Source organism: Apaloderma vittatum, unplaced genomic scaffold, assembly GCF_000703405.1.
Source record: "Apaloderma vittatum isolate BGI_N311 unplaced genomic scaffold, ASM70340v1 scaffold9097, whole genome shotgun sequence".
In the NCBI taxonomy this organism is placed as follows: Eukaryota; Metazoa; Chordata; class Aves; order Trogoniformes; family Trogonidae; genus Apaloderma; species Apaloderma vittatum.
Genome location: NW_009724542.1, coordinates 20,429 through 26,108, shown reverse-complemented (window position 1 = coordinate 26,108; position 5,680 = coordinate 20,429).

Genomic DNA, 5,680 nt, shown 5'->3' with positions numbered 1-5,680 from the left:
TGTCGTTCTGTCCCTGAACAGATCATAGCTGGTGCGATCTAGCCTGTGAAAGCATGATTAGAGTGAAATACATAGCCAGTGCTCACAGGCACTGAATCTGTTTCTGATACAGTATAAAAGAGATTAAACTATCTGTACCTGTGGACCACCCAACCAATTCTCTCCTTAATGGATCTTAGAGGGTTTTTTCATTCCCGCTTCTCTCATTTTATCTGATGAAAACAATTATACAGTCAGAGCTGTAACCTCTCACCATTACTCTGTTCTCCAAAAAGAGCACGTCGTCACATTTGTCTTTGGGGAAAAAGTCGAACCTAATTCGAGACAGGGTTTTAGTTACACAGGTGCCACAAAAGCTAACCAGGATAATTTTCTGGCATAATAAAATTGTATCTCCTGCCCATTACTGTCTTTCAGCAGCCTATCCAAGTATCTAGAAGGCTTTTCTGTAGTCATTCGTAGCTTAAATTCTGCCTCTTCCTACACAAGAGAGATCCTGTCTTCCTCCCCCCTCTTTCTCACACCCCAAACACAACCCCCATCTTCGGGGGAGGAGACACTTGATGGCACTTTTCAATCCTGGCTAACAAAGCTCTTCACATAAGTCCTAGACCTAGTGCCAGCATCTTTCAGAGAGATCAAGTTTTCACTCACTGAGCGCAGCTGCATTTGTGTGAAATTAGCCCCATTTTGCTGCTGAGCACATTGGGCAGTGAGAGGCAAATGCCATAGGCAAGTCAGAGGTTGGGAGCGAGTCAGAATGCAATCTCAGTAGTTGATTCTGCTTGGGCCTGAGCCCAAACTGTTTAGTACTTGTCTGTGTGTTTTGAGCAGCAGGAGAGAATCTGCAGAGCATCATCGCTTCATGGCGCGGCTCCTTGTCTGACTGCTTTGCAAGAGCAGGTGACAGTTCTCAGGCAAATCTGCTAATTTGAAGAGAGAAAACGGTTTCATCTGTGTTGCAGTGAGACACCTGAGAGGCCAAGAGAGCTGTTTCAGGAGGAAGCACAGAGAAGGTCTGTGTACTTACAGCTGTGCTTTCAGCACTGGAAAATAAATCATCTTTCCACCACAGACTCCATTATAATTACCCTAGCATGTAAGAACAATTAGGAGGTTACTGCCTTGCTGCGCAGAAGCGATCTAGATTGTTGTTTCTTGAGGAGGTGTAATGGGAATGGGGTGATTATTTATGGTTGGGGAATATGGAGATGAATAAGTTACAGCATTTCTCATCAATACTCTTCTGGCTTTTTGTAAAGAAGTGTAATCCCACCCTATCATGAGCTGACAGCTCTGCCATTCTACACTTCCCCACTGCCTTCAAGAAATTTATAAGAGTGAATCTCAGACCTTCTCCATCTCCTCTCTGATTAGGGAGGACAACAAGGGAGAGATTTGGCTACCTGACTGCGTCGTGTTGTGCCACTTGGTACTGCCAGCCTGTAACCCAGCAGCCTACTCATCTCTGCTTGAATGGCAAATGTGCCTCGTACCCAGGACTGCTGTGGGCTGGGGAGCCATCCCTTTGGGTGGGCTCCTGGCAGAGGTAAGCGCACGTAAGCTGGAGCTAAGCCAGGCAACACCTGGCCTAGCCAGAGATACTGCCCACTTTGTTTTGCACTGGATGGACCTCCATAAAAGGGTCCCAAAGAAAAGGGGCAGCTGGGAGACAGGTGTCCAACAAAAAAAATTATTTGGTTCGGCTTCCTCTGGGACTGGAGACCCCACTCAAAACTTCAAAATACAGATCCAGATTCAGTTTCTGCATGGGGGAGGGAGAAAATAATGGTTCAGGCTAGTTTCTGGTTAAGTTCAACCCCAGCAAAACCACTCGTACAACTCAGGAGTGGGACAAAGGTATAAAAGGGATATTTTGGGGTATGGGTGTGATTAGGGAAGTGATTGTCCCCCTGTACTCAGCACTGGTGAGGCTGCATCTCGAGTGCTGTGTTCAGTGTTGGACCCCTCACTACAAGAAAGATGTTGAGGTGCTGTAGTGGGTCCAAAGAAGGGCAAGGAAGCTGGTGATGGGTCTAGAGCATATGTCTTATGAGGAGTGGCTGAGTGAACTGGGGTTGTTTAGTCTGGAGAAAAGGACGCTGAGGCACCTTATTGCTCTCTACAACTACCTGAAAAGAGGTGGTAGAGAGGTGGGGATTGGTCAATTGGGGATTGTTCAATGAAGTAACAAGTGATAGGACAAGTTGCACCAAGGGAAATTTAGATTGGATATTAGGAAGAATTTCTTTGCTGAAAGGGTTATGAGGCATTGGAACAGGTTGTCCAGGGCAGTGGTGGAGTCCCCATCCCTGGAGATATTTAAGAGTCAGGTAGGCACAGTGCTTAGGGATCTGGTTTAGTCGAGGACTTCTCAGTGTTAGGTTAATGACTGGAATTGATGATCTTAAAGGTCTTTTCCAATCTAGGCAGTCCTGTGATTCTGTGTGTAAGGTGGAGGTGGGTTTGGGAATAAAGACAGAAAAAGAAAGACACTCAGCACAATGTGGTTCTGCTGCACAGAGAATGATGTGGGCTCAACATACAGGACAAGCAGTGGCAGAAACGAGGAGCGCCTGCAGCAGCCAAAAAGACCCAACCAAGTCTGTTGGGAGAAAAGATCCAAGAGCCAATTAAATCAGGAAAAGCTATTGTCAAGGGAGGGACAGCTTTAAAAGTTGTCTGCTAGTCCCTGGCTTCTGCACGAGAAGCAAATAGTTGATTGCCAAACAGAAGAAAGTGTTAGAAGCCACTGGATAAATCCTTCCCTTTTGGAAATCTTTTTCCTGTTTTAGAGTCAATGTGTTGCGCTTAAACCAAAGTACTGCACACATTGCATACTGACCACATGGTCAACACTTCAGCAAGTGTATCTTTATATACAGGGGTATAAACATGACCCCTACAAAAAGGGAGGCTCTTTGCCTTTGCCTCAGATCTGGGCAAGGTGATGAGACTTATACGGTACGTCCAACAACTCTCATCTCTTGGACCAGCACAGGTGAGTTTTGATCTGCTGTTCCATGAGCATGTTCTCAATTAGACTTCCCTTTGAGCAATCACCTGCAGGTAGATTCATATCATACATCATTCTTAGCCTGCATATCTCATTTCTAGGTGTTACAACAAACTTGATTTGGAACAGGTACTCAGCATAAACAAATGAGTTGCTCAAAATGCCCTAAGACTGCAGTTTCAGCAGACTGCACCCAGTAAAAGCATAAGCTTGAGTTTCAAGTGGTTTAACATATCAGAGAAACAAAGCAGTATATTCATGGTTGAAAGTGTGCATACACCTGCATATACATCCACACAGCTGCACAGTCAACAAAACACTTCCACAATTTAAAAGCATAATTAAGCAAATTGGGCGATATATAGACCTTTCCTTTAACTTAAAAGAACCATCTTACCTCACATTTGCTTTGAAAATGAAACCGAGAGAGCTCCTAAGACAGCTCTTCATTTTCAGAATGTAAAAAATAAACCTAAACCCCTGCCCCCCATATCATGTCTCCAACTATGCTGAGTGTGTATGTTTAATTCTGTGCTGCAGAACAGCAGAACGTGTTGCTGTACAGGTATCAAAATATGTATTGCTTTAAGCGTAGAACTGCAACCCAAAATATCTTGCAGCCAGCTGCCCAAATATTAGGTGCTCCTGGGCCCTAGGGCACTGATGCCCCATAAAGTTAAGAGTATTTATTAGGTGACTACAGAACTGGAAGTTTTGTAGCAGTGGAAAGCAAGTATGATAATGAAGTAAACACATGTTGCAAAGAAAATACCAACTGATTGTGCACTCTGTGCAGGAAATAGCAGCTTTAAACAATCACTTCTTGAAGGCTGGAGCAAGGGCCCTGAGCTGGTTACAGGATGGTCTGTTTGTTACTGGCATCTCTCTGCATCCTGTAGCTTTTTATAGTGCTATAACCCCAGTCTGACAAGTAGGTAGCCAAATAGGTGTGATGCCCCTTTGAATGCTTTGAAGGACCTTATGAGTGCTCACTTCCATGCCAGAAACTGGAGAATTACATGTAGCTTCAGTTGTCCTTAGATAAGCAAGAGGAAGCGTTCTTCAGGGTACCATACCCACAGGCACAGCCGAGATTCCCTCCCTGCCGTCGGAGGAGCCCGAAGGTAGGGTGAGGTTTGTGCATCGTGAGCTCCATCTGGAGGTTGTTTGCTCTAACCTGTGGTTTTGAAACAAGTGGCGAGAAAACGCAGCAGGGCAGAGTCAAAATCGCCAAGTCCCAGGGGCATCTGGAAAAAAAAAAAGACCTTGCAAACCAGAAGAGCACCCAGAGAGTGGCAGGTGGTGGGATAAACTCCATTTGCCCAAGGTGGTGGGGGACCTTACAGCCATGCCTGAGATGCAGCTTCTACTGTATATTTTCTTATCCATTGGCCAGTACAGCAAAGAAGAGACAGAAGATCCAGCACGCAGCCAAGATTGTCCTGTTAGACCTCTTACAGCCGAAGCAGCTGCCTTCCCAAGTCCCCAGGGTGTGTATTTCAAAGTCTGTCCGTACCTCCACCCTCAAATGTAAGGAGAGTGGTGGAGGAGATGTCAGCCCAGTACCTGGTTTCCACACAGCACACACAGCAGTGGAAGCGGCTGTTCCAGAGGTTTGGGGCTAGGCAGTATGCAAAAAAGTACATGCTTGTTAGTCTGGATGAGTTATTGCTGCATGAAGCTCAGAAAGCACTTGTTTGGGGTATAGAGCGAGTTTCTGATGACTTATGCCAGATGTTTGATCCTGTTGATTTTGCTCAGCTGCATGCACAGCTTCAGATAGTGGCTTGCACTGTTAATTTAAAGCACTACAGATTTAGAAGAAAGTTTTGGACTGGGGCTGTAAGTTTGTAGGAAGTCAGAGAGGGCTGAGGTGAGATCAGACTTTCTGCCCTGCTACTCTTAGTAAAAGCTGTTGGGAGTGGGGTGTGCAAGGACCCTGCAGCCCATCTCCATTCTAATGTTGCTGGAGGTCTCACAGCACTTACAGCAGCCAGGGGTCTGACTGATGTAGAGTGAGGGAGTTCGATAAAAAAACCCCAGAGAGGTCTGTGCACAGTAAAATTGTGCTAAGCATGATCTCCTTGTTCAAGGACCTGCTGTGTGTTTGTAGTGGTTTGCCCCTGGCTGGTGTCCAGGTGCCCACACAGCTGCTCTATCACTCTCTCTTCTCTGCTAGACATGGGGAGAAAATATAATGAAGGGCCCATGGTTTGAGATAGGGACAGGGAGATCACCTGCATCTACTGTCCCAGGAAAAACAGACTCAGTTTTGGGGAAATTAGTTAAATTTTTTAAAGAACAAAACAGAGAAGAATAATGAGAAATAAAACAGATCTTAAAACCAAACACCACCTTCCCCCCACCACTCCATTCTTCCCGGGCTTAACATCAATCCCAATTTATCCACCTCCTCCCCCTGAGCGGCACAGAGGGTCAGGGAATGGGAGCTGTGGTCAGTTAATCCGATGTTGTCTCCACCACTTCTTCCTCCAGGGCAGGACTCCTCATTCTTCCTCTGGGCCATCATCTCTCTCATGGGAGATGATTTTCACACACTTTCTCCAATATGAGCCCTTTCACGTTGAGAGAGTTCTTCATGAACTGCCCCAGCGTGAATCTCTCCATGGGGTGCAGTCCTTCAGGGGGAAACTGCTCCAGCCC